Raw genomic sequence first — 16153 nt, 5'->3', positions numbered from 1 at the left:
TTTCTATTATTCTACATTTATTTTTTAATTATCTTTTATAATACGAATATTAGTAATTGATGTTTACTTTTTTCTAGTGAGGTTATTTGAAACCACTAAATTGCTCTCTAAACAAATTTACTTAATAAACGCTTGATCAAAATTTAAAAATAAAAATTTGCTTTCTATACCCACATAATTTTCCAATTTACCCATGTATCTTTATAATATTATTTGAAAAGAAAAATGAAGAAAAAAGAAAAAAATGAACATGATTCAGAGAGAAGCTTGATTGTTGGAATGCAGTGAAATTTCTATATAATGATGTTCTATACTCTATATAGGAATATATCCCATGTAATTATAGAAAATTTTGATCCCAATTTAGATAAGTTATAAATAAGAATAAATTTCACATTTTAATAAGTTATAAATTTTCTAAATCCCAATTAAATTTTAATTGCACTTCTTTTCCCCAGTTCTTCCCTGTAAATCGTTTGGCATTTGGCGAAGAGTACAAAATTTTTATGCAAATTTTCTTATTATATTTTAGGAAAAAAAAGTGATGTGACATAAAATAATAAGTGAGTAAAAATAAAAATAGACAAAAAGAGTTAAAAATGATGATGTACAGTGATAAAAAAATGATAAAGAGAATAAATGTATACAAAATTAGCGTATACATCTGATCGGAGGTATTATCTTAGCAATTAAGTGCAAAAACCAGATGGGTTAACGTTGTTTTTCGTAACATTTTATTTTATTTTAATAGTAGTGCTCATGATATAACGATTAATGATAGCTTGTCCGTTACTATTACTAAAAGTATTATTTTAGTGAGGAGAGGAGAAAGGTGTTGATTTGTTTGATAAGCATGGAGTTAAAATAAAACCAACAAGGCAACAACTCAAAAAAAAAAGAAAAGCATAAGTACCAAGAACAAACACAGCTATTATATTTTATGTGGAGAGGAACAAGATGTTGATTTGTTTAAGTGCTTTAAATGATTTAAAGGAAAATGAATAGCTTGAATTTATGGCAATTATTATAGGAATTTTTTTTCCCCAACCGCAATTGGGTAGCTTTTGATTGAAAGTGTAAGTAGAAAGTTAAAGGACTAACCTACATAGGACCTGTTTAAAATTGAGATTGGACAGTTATAATTTAAATGTTACAATATTAAAGTGTTTGATAAACATTAGCCGTTGTAACTTAACAAATAAGTTGATTAAATTTTACACTTTTATGAATTATGATGAAAAATTTATTATATCTTTACTAATTTTATCAAAATTATTATTTAAAATTATGTTTACTATATAATATTAAATTTTATTTTATAATTATAATTTTTTTTCTATAATAGTTGTAGTTTAAAAGTTACGGTACTTCAATCCCAGACATGACCATAATCACATCTTATAAAGGTTGAATGAATTTTAATTTAGCTAAAATCATGAATACATGTTTGGATGTCAAGTGTGTCACGTTTTTCTTTTTTAACATTTTTACTTTTTCACCAGGTGGGACTGAATCATTAAAACCCAGATCTTAAATTACAAAGTGGGGAAAACCTGTGGTGCAACTGTAGTACCGTGCCACAGTTACATCCAGTCGTTGGATGCTAATGGACCCCACCCATTCAAGTGCATCCAACTGTTGGATGCAATTATGACACGGTACTACAGTTGCACTGTTGCCAGACCCTACAAAGCGATGGGACAATCATTCAAAATTGTTACATGCACGTATGACTAAATAATATAATAAAATGAAAAAAATTAAAAGTTGCTCATACTATATTGACAGAGAGAGAAAAGCCGGTGAAAAATTGCTTGTACTTGAAAACCGAAACACGGCGTTCAAAATAGGTTTTTTTGCTTTCTTTTAAAGAGTCTAAAGAGTGTGGTGCCTCTCAATTTACCTAAAACTTTCTAGAATCTGAGTATAGCGGCGCTTTTGACTCCACATTTATTTGTGAGTTCTGGTAGACCACTGTGCTGTCTTCCACTAACAGATTATCTCCTTCATCGTTGCATTCCTTTTTATCACGTGTGTACCCTACAAACCATTGAACTAACTAATTAACTTAAATTAATATATAACTTAACATTTCTCTCTCACTTCTTCCTCCATAGCCTTTGCACAAAAATGAGTAATCAACTGATCATCATCTTCTGCACCTTGATCACTGTTGTAAATGTCCCAGCAGCTTACGGCCGTCATGACGAGCAATACGCGGCATGCAGTCATCGCTATTCCTGTGGGTCAAGCCTACAGGACATAGGCTACCCTTTCTGGGGAAACAATAGGCCCCGGTATTGTGGCCGTGCTGAAGGATTCGAGCTCAAATGTCAAGACAATCAATTCTCCATCATACAACGCGGCCCTCAAAAATTCAGGGTTTTGAAAATCAATGCTTCTGAGAGAATAATGACGATTTCCCGGGGTGATGTTTGGGATACTCTTTGTCCTGGAATATTCAACGAAGCATCATTCAACAACTCTCCGTTTTACTACAGCCAAAACAGCGTCGGATTTGTCACTTTATTCTTTAATTGTGGTGATGAGATATTTCCGGACAGAGCTCTGAATACTGTCAGCTGCAACGTAGGAGGCAGAAAAAGAGTTGTCTTTTACACAATATTACAAATATTGATGGGGCTTCGGAGGGGGTTCAGTTTCCTAATCTTTCAAAGCCGTGTAATTCGAGTATCAAAGTTCCAGTTTTGTTGACTGCTGTTAATTATATAAAGGCTGGAGAATTGGGAAAAGCTCTGAAACAAGGGTTTGATGTAGGGTATCATTCGCATCCCTGCTCTGAATGCAAGTCTTCTGGAGGAATCTGCGGATCTAATCACTCGAATTCAGAGAAATTTGTATGCTTTTGCCATGACGGACCCCAGGCAAACACCTGTTCTGGTGCGTATATGCTTGTCCTTTTCTTTTTGGTTCGTTTTTGGTAAGTAGAGGTTTACAATAGTTTGAAGTATATTTTGTTAATTTATTACATATATTTCTTAACTATGAAATCTAATGAAAGAGAGTATATTTTAGTAACATATTTTCTTTCATTATAACATATATGTTAGTTTGGTGAAGTAATATAACCTCGTCCTTAATTTATCTAAATGCTTAAAAAATTTGTGTGATTTCACAACAGATTTTCAAAACTAAGTTCTCCCTTTTGAACCATCACCAGTACTCAATTTCAAGCAATCGATTAACTTTAGATATGTTGTCTGAATTTTTACAATAATTCATACAGAAGTTTTATGATGATCTGACTTTTCAATAACCTTGAATGATTGTCTTACAGGCAAGGGTTTGAACTTAGGAATGAAGCTTGTTATAGGTAAGGTGACAGACCAATATGTTTTGCTTGCTCATTCTGGATAAATTTTTAATGTTTCGCAGCATCTCTTTTTCAAATTAAATATCGGAAATTTGAACCCCTTCGTACCATAAGCTTGTTATAGTAGAAAATCTATCAAATTACAACCCATACTCCAACACGTATAACTCTGGATGGAGAGACCATCCCAATTTTTCATGGTCTCAAGGATTTCAACAGAATGGACCAGCAGCTCCAGCTCCACCAATTCCTCAAAATCCTCAAGCCTCTCAGCCACCATTTAGACCATACAATTAGAACCAGAACTACTCTCAACCCAGACCATGGGAGGATGCATTCCAGAATTTCAAGAATGTTACTCATTCTACGATTGAGCAACAGAACCGCACCATTGATGGACTACGAAATGAGTTGCGAGCAGGCTTCAACTCACAAGCCCAATCAGTTTCAAGCCTCGAAAAGATGGTGGGACAACTTGCTTCTTCAGTTCAGACCTTGGCAATGATTGTTGAGAAAGGCAAGTTTCCAAGTCAACCAGTGCCTAATCCTAAAGGAGTACATGAAGCAAGTACCAGTTCACCATAGCAGCATGGAGAGATCAAATCAGTCATGACCTTGCGAAAAGGAAAAGAAGTCAACAGCAAAATGGAGATGCCGGTGACAAAAGAAAATCAAATTGTACCGGTGAGTGTTGAGGACTCACCACCGGAAGAGAAAGAAGAAACCAACCCTCGAGAATATGTTCCCAAAGCTCCATTTCCTCAGAGGTTAGCAAAAGGAAAGAAGGGAAAATCCACAGGTGAGATTCTCGAAATCTTCAAACAGGTAAGTGTGAACATCCATTTACTTGATGCTATAAAACAAGTTCCATCTTATGCCAAGTTTCTTAAAGACCTTTGTACCAAAAAGAGAAACATTCACGTTCAAAAGAAGATATTTTTAACAGAAAACGTTAGTTCTATACTCCAACACAAAATTCCTTTAAAATGAAAAGACCCAGGCTCCCCCAATATCTCATGTAGTATAGGGAACCACACAATTGAGAATACTTTATTGGATTTAGGAGCTAGTGTAAATTTGTTGCCTTACTCAGTATTTTTGAAACTTGGACTTGGAGAATTACACCCAACTCAAGTGGTGTTACAGCTTACAGATTGGTCCACGAAAATACCTCGTGGTATTGTGGAGGACGTGCTTATCTAGGTAGACAAGTTTTATTTTCCTGTTGATTTCATTGTAATTGACACTCAACCAATACAGGATTCAAGGAAGCACATCCCCATTATTTTAGGCCGACCTTTCTTGGTAACTGCGGATGCTCACATTCAATACAGGACTGGAAATATGCAGTTGTCCTTCGGCAACATGACTATGGAGCTAAACATTTTCAACATTGCCAAACAGCCTCACAATGCAGATGATGGAATTGTTGATGTGGATTTAATAGAAACAATAGTTGATAATACTTTTCTTTCAAACCTTAGTGATGATCCTTTACAAATATGTTTAACTCACTTTGGTTTGGATTTTGATATTGACAGATCGGTCGATGAGGTCAACGTCCTACTTGACTTAACACCATCTATGGATACTAATAAATGGAAGTCAAGAGTTGAACAACTAGCACCATCAGAGAAGAAACTCATCCCATCATTAGAATCACCACCGAAACTCGAGCTCAAACCATTACCTAACACTTTGGAATATGCATTTTTGGGAGAAGAAAGTACTTTATCGGTAATCATCTCATCATCCTTAAATGACGAACAAAAAGGTAAGTTGTTGGATGTTTTAAAAGAGCACAAAGGAGCATTAAGATGGAACATAGCAGACATCAAAGGTATAAACCCAGTAGACTTCATGCATTACATTCACCTTGATGAAAATGCTAAATCTACTAGGGAAATGCAACGTCAGTTAAATCCTAATATGAAAGAAGTTGTTAGAACTGAAGTCCTTAAGCTATTAGACGCATGTATCATTTACCCAATTTCTGATAGTTCATAGGTCAGTCCTATACAAGTTGTCCCTAAAAAGTCAGGAGTTACAGTAGTTACCAATGCCGATAATGAATTGATACCAACTAGAGTAACTACAGGATGACGTGTTTGCATTGATTATAGAAAGTTGAATTCTGTCAGATGTAAAGACCATTTTCCTTTACCATTTATCGATCAAATGCTTGATAGATTAGCAGGCCATGAATTTTAATTCTTTCTAGATGGTTACTTATGATATAATCAGATTCCCATAGCACTAAAAGATCAAGAGAAAACTACTTTCACTTGCCCTTTTGGCACATTTGCATATAGGAGAATGCCATTTGGATTATGTAATGCACATGCTACATTTCAACGATGCATGTTGAGCATTTTTTCTGATATGGTTGAACGATTCCTTGAAGTCTTTATGGATGATTTTTCTGTCTTTGGTGACTCGTTTGATCAATATTTACATCATCTAACACTAGTTCTGCAGAGATGTATCGAAAAGAACTTGGTCTTAAATTGGGAGAAGTGTCATTTTATGGTAAAACAAGGTATTGTTCTCGGTCACATTATTTCGAGCAAAGATATTGAGGTTGACAAAGCCAATGTGGATCTCATTTCTAATCTTCCTCCACCTAAAACAGTCAGAGAAGTAAGATATTTCCTTGGGCATGCTGGTTTTTATAGACGTTTCATTAAACATTTTAGCAAAGTTTCTAGACCCTCATGCAATCTACTTGCTAAGGATGTACATTTTATCTTTAATGATTCATGTCTTGTGGCTTTTGAAAAATTAAAGTAATTGTTGACATCATCACCTATCATTCAGGCCCCAAACTGGAGCTTACCATTTGAGCTCATGTGTGATGCATATGATTATGCAATAGGAGCAGTTTTAGGATAAAGAGTTTATCGAAGTCCCCATGTTATTTACTATGCTAGTATGACATTGAATGATGTACAATTGAACTATTCAACTACTGAAAAAGAAATGCTAGCAGTAGTGTTTGCATTGGAAAAATTTTGATCTTATCTCATTGGTTGTAAAATAATTGTGTTCACAGATCATGCTGCTCTTAAATATCTTCTCACAAAGAAAGATGCAAAAGCTAGACTAATTCGTTGGGTGTTACTTTTGCAGGAGTTCGACTTGGAATTTAAAGATAAGAAAGGCACAGAGAATGTTGTAGCTGACCATCTCTCTCGTCTCTATTTTGACACAATTATGGAATCATTACCATTGAATGAGTCATTTCCAGATGAATAATTGATGAGTGTAGAAGTATTGCTATGGTATACTGATATAGTTAATTATCTTGTTACAGGTCAACTTCCAGAGCATTGGACCAAGCAAGACAAGACTAATTTTTTTTGCAGAAATAAAGAATTTCTTTTGGGATGACCCGTATTTGTTCAAGTATTGTGCAGACCAAATTATTAGATGATGTGTCCCAGAAAGTGAAATTCAGAATATTCTTTCATTCTGCCATGAACAAGCTTGTGGAGGTCATTTCAGTGCTAAGAAAACAATGACTAAAGTTTTACAATGTGGTTTCTATTGGCCAACTATATTTCGAGACGCTTACACTTTCTGTTCTTCATGTGATAGGTGTCAACGAATGAGGAGCATTACACGAAGGAACATGATGCCACTAAATCCAATTTTAGTGGTCGAGATTTTTGACGTATGGGGTATCGACTTCATGGGACATTTTTCCTCTTCTTTTGGCCATCAATACATATTGGTTGCTGTTGACTACGTATCGAATTGGGTAGAAGCAATTCCATGTAGAACCAATGATCATAAGGTGGTGATAGGATTTTTTAAAAATAACATTGTTTCACGCTTTGGATTCCCTCGAGCAATAATCAGTGATGGTGGTGCCCACTTTTGTAACAAAGCATTCAAAATTCTTTTGACAAAGTATTTAATCACTCACAAAGTGGCGACCCCATATCATCCGCAAACCAGTGGCCAAGTTGAGATCTCCAATCGAGAAATAAAGCACATATTAAAAAAGACGGTGAGGCCGGACAGAAAAGATTGGTCATTAAGACTTGATGATGCATTATGGGCATATAGAACGGCTTTCAAGACCCTGATTGGGATGTCACCCTACAGGCTAGTGTATGGAAAAGCTTGCCACCTACCTGTGGAACTCGAGCATCGTGCATATTGGGCCATCAATAAATTCAATTTTTACATGCAGCAAGCTAGCTCAGAAAGAAGATTACAATTGGCATAACTTGAAGAAATTCGCAATGATGCATACGAAAATGCCAAGATTTACAAGCAACGAATGAAAGTCTTCCATGACAAGTAAATTATGAGAAAATCATTCACTCCAGGTCAGAAAATGCTTTTATTCAATTCTCGCTTGCACCTATTCCCAGGTAAGTTACGCTCTCGTTGGTTTGGTCCATTTATTGTTCATATTGTTTTTTCACATGGGGTAATTGAAATTAAGGACCCAAAGAACGGTGTTACATTTAAAGTTAATGGTCAAAGATTAAAGCCATATCTAGAGTACCAACCACATGGAGAAGACACCGAAATAAATTTAAGTGACCCACCATATTTGAATTGATTTTTTTTCTTTTCGGTTGTTTGATTTTTCTTTCTTTCTTTTTATTATTCTTTTGCTAATTGAAATTATTTTTGCATAAGTGTGTTTGTTTTACCATTAAGTTTTCTCTTATCATTATTAATCATGAGTACCATACTTAGACCGTTCCTCCTGAATATTCTTAAACCACTTCCACGTGTTAAAACTCATCTCAAAAGGTAGATTCAATTTTGTAAAACACATCGTATTTGGGCTCTGCAACCACCAGAGTTAGTATCCTATGTTTACGACATCCAGTTGGAGCTTGAGGTAAATTCAATAAGAGGACGATTTTAATTTTTTTGTGTGTTTTAATTTGTTTTTCTATTTGTGTGCTTTAGTTTGTTACCCCGGTGAAGTGGCGGATAACGGTACTCCGTGACAATCAAGTCGGTTACTTCAGTTTTTCCATAATAACTGATATTCTGAGGCGAATGTATGGACAGAAATGAGATTCTAGCAAAGCTTCACAAGCGATTCCCTTCACTTCCTCAAAATGCCCTCCTTACGATCTATAAAGCCCGGTCCGAACGCATGCGATTGCTCATGAGGAATAACATACCTGCTGACATCTGTTGGTTAATCGAGGCTAAAGTACGATTGGTAGGTGAGTTACCTCCAAAATTTATTGCATACATGCCTGGTTGTGGTAAAGGAAATTATGCAAGAAAACGACGAGCTCGCAGAATTTCTGTTGCTTGTTATAAGTGTGCCAGAATGACTTGCGATAAAAACCCATGTTCTTTAGGAATGGTGTCTGATAACAGGGAAGATAAGATTCAATTCATTAAGGATGGCTTGAATAAGGAGTCATTTGATGATATTCTTTTGTCTCTTGAAACGCATCCCAGTAGATATGTGCAAGGAGCGATTCTCCAGTTATGGCCATTATTCCAAAAAGAGCATGCACGATATAGTCTCGGGAATCTGACTATAAACGACTCTGTTTGTCAGTTTATAAGAAAACTGGATGGGAAGCCCATCCTCGACCCATAGAGGGCGTTCAAGCAGTTTTTGGACGTAAAACCAAAGGAAGATGTGAGCCACAGTCGCAACTACCTGTAAATATCATTTTACTTCACTGTTATTTTATTTCACTATTGTTTATCTTTTCCATCATTGTCTTTAATAATTTTATTTTATCATTGTTTCTTTTTCTTTTTACTATTTCCTTTTTGACTCGCGAGCCATGTGCTTTACGCGTTATTTGACACTGACATGCCACCTCATACACAGTTGTGACCCACTGTCACCAAGATTCTTAAATATGACTTTTTGTTAAGCACTCACAAATTATTTTTGAGAGTAACCCTTTTGCTCATTCTTTATACAGCTTAGCAGTTCATTATTGTATACACGATCTCTAGATTTCTTTTGAGTTAATCCTAAAAAAAATTATAAAATAAAAAAAAAGTGTGTTGCTACATTTGGAGGCCCATCTAACTAGTAGATATGGAAGATTATTTAGAACATTAAAAGACGATGGAAATGCCATTTTTGATCCGTTTGAGCATTTATACCCATCCCTTTTGTGAAATATCCATAGTTAACCATTTTGAGCCTTTTTAAAAAAAAACATTTTATTTGTCAAACTTATCATCTTGACCCACTCCGATTTGGAGTATTACCCAATATCTTCCAAGTTCCATCACCTATTATGTTTGAGAAAAATGTAAATAAACATTTTGTACAGTGAAGTTATGCCCTAAAAAAAAAATTGTTGTTTCAAAAAAAAAATAAAAAAAAATTATTGTTTCAAAAATAAAAATAACAATAATAGGTTAAATCTACCTTGCAACTTCCCTAAAAAAAAAAAATTCTCTGCATTTTTCTCAAACATACAATTTATTTTTCTTATTTCCCTTCTTTGTTAGCCTACGTTACATCATAATAAAAGTCCTTGATTTTAGGGAACTATAGTCTGAAGTAGAAGCTAGTAATATGGGCTAAAAAGATGCAGTTGTGCATTAAAAAATAATAATAAATAAAAATAAATAAATTGGGTTGACTATCATTTTTATTTGACTTGAGATCGTATTATTTCTAAGCTGAGGGCACATTTCTTTCATCTTGGTGAGAGCATGTGATATCACTTCTTTATTATTTTCTCTCTCAAGCACTATTCATTGGAGTGACTATTTTTATTGGGTTTAATTTCTTTGTGAGAGTGTCACTACTTCCAGTGAGATTTTGGGGTTTGACATGTCATTGTTGAAAGTAGCTGTGACAAAGTCTACTGGTCTGATTCATGTGGATGGTTGATGTGGGTGTGATGTTTCTTTAGACTGGAGGTAATGCTTATTCTTTTATTTGATTACTATCATTAGTCTAATTGAATAAACATGAGTGTTAAAAAAACTAAAAAATAAAAAATATTATTTTAGATTTAAATTTTGTTTTCGCTTTATTTGCTAGGGACTAGCAATAAGCTGGTTGGGGGGGTGTTGAGTGTTAGAAAATGTATATTTATAAAGGAGAAAATCGTCATTTTACATTTCGAGTCTTACTAACAACCCTTATTTTTATGTATTTAAGGTTCTTGTAATTTAATTATGTGTGTTTTATTTTAATTAAGTATTTTGTATATTTTAGGGGCATCATAGTCATTTCACAATAAACGAGAGACCAGACGGCAAAACGGACATCACTTTTGAACTCAGGACGGTCGAAAACATTAGGAGGAGCATAAAAGGAAAAAATGGCACTGTTCACATGTACGGTACTATCTACGTTACTGTTCACGACACTGTTCACATTGACGGATCGATGACGTGGTATTGACTGATGATGTGGCATTGACTGATGAGGTGTCATGATCCTGTTGGTCTAAAATTCTTATGAACTGTTGATGGTGACGTGACAGCATATTAGTGGACCAAAACTTGTGCGTACGGTACATGCATTACACAGGATTATTTTCAACCAAACCGTGTTACTGTTCACCCGCGTGGTCACATCGCGTACTGTTGACTGATGATGTGGCGCAATCCTGAGCGTCCAAACTGTTTTTAATCCGATGGTCATGATTTACTCCATGTATCTATAAAAAGGGGGCCTCCCCCCCTAATTTGAGAGCTCTGAATCCATTTTTGGGATCCATTTTCTATAATTCCTTCTCCATCTTGTATTTTTTACGTATTTTAATAAATTCTCATTTTGTCCCTAGTTCAATTATGAGTAGCTAATTTTCTTTCAAGCTTGGGTTGAAGGTGAAGTCTCAACATGTGTCATGGGCTTTGTTTAGTAAATTTATTTTCTCTTCCCCTCTAGTTTTTGTGGATGTTTTGACTTCTCGTCGACAAATAATAATAAGCTTGTCTAGATACCGCCCTGGTTACACCGGCTCCATAGTACAAGGTTATTATTATTTGGCACGATAAGCCCTTAGCACCATAGTGATTAGAGTGTGGTTAATGAGGTGTGGATTCCCCCCTCATGATTTAATTGATATTAGTAAGGAATATTTAGCCTATGGTGCATGTTGATACGGATCCAGATACCCAAGTACGTCATTTTAATAGATTTCTATTCAATTTATTCTCGCCATTTAAATTCCAATTTTAGGATAATCCAAATCATTTTCACCACAAATCTAACCACCCATTTAGAAAATTAATTCTACACACAATTAAAATCCACCTCCTCGTGGGATCGACACTCGTCACCATTAATCTATTCTACAATAGATTCGTGCGCTTGCGAGTTCAATAAAATTTGCACAACACTTAGGACAATCTTTCTTCCAGTGGCCCTTCTGTCCACATTTGTAACACTTGCCTTTTGGCTTGCCACTTCTTTTAACGGACAGTTTGCCGATCCCAACTATTTCTTGCTCATTCTTATCTTTCGACTTAAGCCTTGAAGAAAATCCTTTTTCAGAAAGTTTTCTGCTATGATAAAATTCTTCTATAGCATGTAGTTCGTGCATTAATTCAATTAAGATCATATCTTTATTGTTTAAGATATAGCTGACCTTAAACTCTTTGAATGTATCAGGCAAATATTCAATCACCATGTTAATCTTTGTTTTATCATTGATTTGAACACCATGAATCTCTGCTTCATTCAAATAGTCCATCATTTTGAGGACATGATCACGAACTCTTGTGTCCTCTTCCATTTGAGTATCTGTAATACGTTTTAATGTTGCTTCTCTGGCAAAATGAGTATTTTGCCCAAACATCTAATGAAGACTAACCATTATTTCAATGGATGTTTCCATGCTCTGATGTTTATTATGCAGTTCCACATAAATTGAAGCCAATATATAGTGCTTAGCCATTTTGTTAGCTTCGCACCATTTCTCATTAGGCTCCCTCTAATTTCTATAATCGTATGACGTTGGTTCTGGAGGGCATGGCTAGGTCAACACATATTTGTAGCCTTTAGCCGTGAGAATATTAAATAGATTGTATTTCCAATCTAAATAATTTTCGCCAGTGAGTTCATTTTTAACAAGGATAATTAATAATGGGTTGATGGAAGATATTTTCTGGAAAAACAAAATAAACATGCATAAATACTTTGAAACAATATTCACAATAAATGAAAAAAATGCAAAAAAATCATAAATGCATTTTTATTTATTGTAACGATAATCTAGTACCGCTTTGACAAGCTATCCGTTGGGGAAGTCATGTTTACACTTACTAGACCCAATTATCCATTGGATTATTTACTTCATGTAGATATATGATAAATAATTATCGTTATCCCTTTGGGCCTAAATTTGTTAATAGAGCTTCGTTTGGAAGGTTAATAACAAATTTTAGTTGAGTGTATAACCATTGTTTCAATCTACTTATTTTTCATATCAATAGTCACCGTTGAGGTGAACAATCGATTGAAAAATATTTCAATTTTATCTTTGAAGAAGTTCATCAAATAAAATATCTAATATATATACCCTTCATAGGGAGCATCACCGTATCATGAAGTCGAGATATCTATATAATTTAATTATTGAACTAACAATGAAGCATGTGGTAAAAATTATCTTCAATTTTCCCTCTCCCACTCAATATGTTAAAATTGGTTTTTCCTTTTTAGAACATATATATTGTTAATTGTATGCTTCCTATAATATTATCTAGATGATATCCAATATTATTAAGCATACGCAAATTACAAACAATATAATGAGATTCATAATATATGAATGACATGTATCATTATGAATAGAGTGGTACTACCAATTCTATATGACATGTTATCATGGCATGTTATCAGCCAAAATATAACATATAAAAAAATAATTAAATAATCTTAATTCATAACTTTCCTAAAATGAAAAAAATATATTAACCCTAAGCCTAATCTTCATTGGGCTTCTTGTCAATGTCCATCTTTTCATAGGTTTGTCTTTGTTAATGGATTAGGGGAAATTGAGCTTTTAAATTTATTGTTGGTTCAATTTTAATTTTGAAAGGAAATAAATAAATAATTAAAAAATTTTATTAAAAAAAATTTTAGACCAAAAATAAATTTAATGTGTTTAAATTTTATCTATGCATTTTAATCCACTAAGCCTAATTTGAATTGGACCTAAAACTATTATTCATTTTGTCCAAAACTATTTTTGGACTTAAATACAAAAAATTTAAACGTGTCTACCCAAAAGAAAAACTATGGAGCCATAGGGACCTCAATGATAAAAACCATTTAAACCCTAAACCCATCTTTTTCTTCTTGCCCAGCCGCCACTAGCACAAAGCCCGCCACTGTTCAGGGACGCCAGCCATCTCCGACGCATCTCCGACACCGAGCCGCCATCGCCACGTCACCGGAAACCCAGAAACTCGCGTGCGCAACTTGTTGTACGTGCAGCGCGCGCTGCTGGCCAGGCTGGTCCCGTGCGCTGCTTGCTGCGTGAGCAGCGTGTGCCAGCGGGCTGCTTGCTGTTCGTGCAGCGTGCGCTAGCTGCTGCTGCATGCGCAGCGTGCACTGCTGGCAGCTTGCGTGCTTGCGTTGCTGGTTGGTGGCTGCTGCTGAAAAATCCAGCCTTCGTTCCTTTGATGTTCCTTTAATCAATCGTCGCGTGATTAATCTTCAGCGATTTACAAATTTCCTAGGCCAATTTTGGCTTTAAAAAATTCTATTACATTAAAGTAAATTAAGAAGGAAACATGATGATAAAAAATTATCCCTCTTGTTACAGATCCAAACAAAAAATACAACATAAAATCTAACCATGAATTAAGACAAATCATAACATGTGTTATTTATATATTAAATAAATAATATACATCTGAATAAATTATGCCACTCTAATACATAAATATCAAGATTGATTTCGTACGAAATTCTTATATATTAATATGAGAAGTCTCTGATACTAATTGTTGGGGAAAAATTAGTTTTTAAAATTTTATAAAAACTTTTAAGACCGCTTCATACAATATATAAGAATTTGTAATATAAAAATCGTACCTTGAAAATTCGATTTGACTTTTTCCGCTGAAGTAATTTAGGCTCCAAGATCATGATCCGTCACCAGCACTCCTGTTAGATCACGATCCATCACCACCACTCCTGTTAGATCACGATCCGTCACTACTACTCCTGGTAGATCACGTTCCGCCACCAAATAATCTTTCAGGCTGTGACTCAAGTTTGATCTGCACTTGACATGTGGGCGCCTTTATCACTACCAAAACAACTAGCACGAAGAGAAAAATATTTTTCTCTCAACAACAGAGAGAAAAATATTTTTCCTTGATCTGTATAAAGTGGCTGCTCTATCTCTTTTAGGAGAAAATAAGACCTTTTACATTTTTATCTAGTGGAAACCTTAGGCTCCATATTTATTTTTTAATTCTATTAAATCTCTTTTGATTTAAATTAAAAAATAATTAAAACAAAAGTCATGGTACTTGCTCTTGTGTTATAGGGGCCAACTTGTAAAATAACACAAGGCCCATTACACTCAAGCATATTAATGAAGTCTCTCATTAAATAATATATTTAGATTTTTGACCCAAATAACTAGTTATCTTACTTATTAATCCAGTAGTGGTGCAGTCAATTAAATGAGCTAACCGGGGATCATTTGGGAACATACAATAGTGGCTACAATAATTAGGTCTGTAATTAAACTAGCCCAATTATTTAATTCCAAATCTACTCCACTAAAATATTGGAACTGACTTCCATAATTGTATGTTGTTTATATATTAAAAATTAGCTTTATAAATGATTCCAAACAACTTTTAAATGACAACAATCATACACAATGGCAAATAAGTCTTGAATTGCTTTGATCGATTAAGAGACTTCCATGTAGCTACAAATTGGACCAAAACTTGTTAAAAGGGACCGTAGAAATGCAACTTAGGTGTCAAATAAGGTGGCCATCTAGATGAAGCAGCCATCTAGATGGTCAGTTCAAAGAAGAAGAAAGTTGGTAGCAGCAGCAGCTTTTCTTGAAGAATGAAAGAGAAGAAACTTTGACATTCAATGGCGGTGAAAAAAAAAAAAAAATTATTTTAATAGCCAATTTTGGCTATAAAAGGGGAGAGCTCCCATTTCGATTTGGGCATCCAATTCCATTATTCAGAGAGTAATTTAGAGAGAGTCGAGAGTTGTGAGAAATAATTCTTGCAGAGCAGAGAGTCTAGTGAGTGAGAGATTGGGTGTATTGGGGTTTTGGGTTGTGAGCCAAAATATTACAATACTTGTAATCCTTATTTCACTAGTAAAATATTTCCTTCTGTCTTCGCCCGTGGATGTAGGCTAAAAGCCGAACCACGTAATTTCTGGTGTCCTCTATTGTGCTTTTTCTTTATTTTCTTACAATTTTACTTTAGCTGCGTGTCTGCTTCACCCACCAATTTCCTAACAGTGGTATCAGAGCTATTGGTTGTATTTTTGGAGTCAGGAATTGTTCACGTATTCACGTATACGGTGTACGGCACTATTCACGTATACGGCATACGATACTATTCACGTATACGGAGTACGGCACTATTCACGTATACGGAGTACGGCACTATTCACGTATACGGTGTACGGTACTATTCATGTATACGGTACTATTCACGTGAAACGGTGGAAGCGATCCAAGAATTTTGCGGTGCAAAGCAGGGAATAGTGGTGTGAGTAAAGCAACTGTGTGATTCTGTACATGTCTAGGAAAGTTCTGTCACAAAGGCGATAAGAGCTTAAGGAGTCTGGGTTTTAAGTGGGACCATTGTGACCCCTCCAGTCTTTCCTGGGAACTTTCCTGG

This window comes from Citrus sinensis, chromosome 3, assembly GCF_022201045.2.
Source record: "Citrus sinensis cultivar Valencia sweet orange chromosome 3, DVS_A1.0, whole genome shotgun sequence".
Taxonomy (NCBI): Eukaryota; Viridiplantae; Streptophyta; class Magnoliopsida; order Sapindales; family Rutaceae; genus Citrus; species Citrus sinensis.
This window is presented reverse-complemented; position numbering follows the sequence as displayed.